Consider the following 855-nt stretch of genomic DNA (forward strand, 5'->3'; position numbering starts at 1 on the left):
CCCCGTCCCCAGAGTGCGGACCCGGACCACGCGCCGCCCCTCGCCCCCCCTCGGCCTTGCAGGAGCGCACACGCGCTCCCGAGCGCGGTTCTTCCCGACCCTACAGCCCAAGGTGTCAGGACCGCTTAGTGCTCAGCGCTTGCGGGACAGGCTGCGGAGGCGCGGGGACCGAGGCTTTCGCTGGGATTGCTGGCGTCCTGGGTTCCTCTCGCTCCGGCCTACCACCTTCTTCCCGCCTTATTCGCCCCCCCGCCCATCCGTCACCTGACTCGGACGACTACCGGGATCCGCGGCGCTCCGCCTGCCGGTCGGGGTGCTTCTCGTGTTCCTGCTCCCGTCCCCCGTCCTTATTCTTCACGCCCTTTGACGGGAGTCTTCCAGGTCTCCACGTAAGATTATTTAAAAGAGAAAAAGAAAGAAAGAAGAGCAAGGCCCTCTCTTTGCTCCATCGGCCAATCAGGAGCTGGACGTCAGTTTTGAATGAAAATGCCGCTTCGCTTCGCTTCTAGATTTGGGAAACAGGCGATATGAAAAGAAACCGGTGTCCGCAACCGACGCGACATCTGGACACTGCAAGGCGCTGGCGCGGTTGACGCTGCAGGCCGGGCGCCCGACCAGGTAGGTGGAGACCAACCCGGCCAAGGGTGGGGGATCCCGGCTGGGTCTGGCGTCCATTCCTCTGCCAGTTCCTGGTCGCCGAATTCGTGGGCTGAGCGGAGCACCGAGTCCTCTTAATCTAGGCAGTTTTTTATTTTCGGTTTTAATTGCGAGACACAGCTGAGCATCTGAGCGCTTCTTCCTCTTTCCTCCTGCCTGCGCTCTCCTCCCCCTCGGCTGCTCCCCGCCTCTCCCGGC

The 855-nt window shown here is 62.3% G+C and overlaps 1 protein-coding gene and 1 long non-coding RNA gene across 2 annotated transcripts in view; one reads left to right on the plus strand and one right to left on the minus strand.

Annotated features, from left to right (window-relative positions):
- LOC104871820 (cyclin-dependent kinase 4 inhibitor B-like) overlaps positions 1-855 on the minus strand; it is a 27,853-nt gene that overhangs the window by 25,688 nt on the left and 1,310 nt on the right. The gene's annotated exons all lie outside the window — the stretch shown is intronic.
- LOC117284341 overlaps positions 249-855 on the plus strand; it is a 9,663-nt gene continuing 9,056 nt past the window's right edge. The window contains exon 1 of the long non-coding RNA XR_004515413.1: positions 249-618. This is a non-coding gene — a long non-coding RNA (uncharacterized LOC117284341). The remainder of the gene's footprint in view (positions 619-855) is intronic.

This window comes from Fukomys damarensis, unplaced genomic scaffold (genome assembly GCF_012274545.1).
Source record: "Fukomys damarensis isolate Sample0158 unplaced genomic scaffold, DMR_v1.0_HiC HiC_scaffold_36, whole genome shotgun sequence".
Taxonomy (NCBI): Eukaryota; Metazoa; Chordata; class Mammalia; order Rodentia; family Bathyergidae; genus Fukomys; species Fukomys damarensis.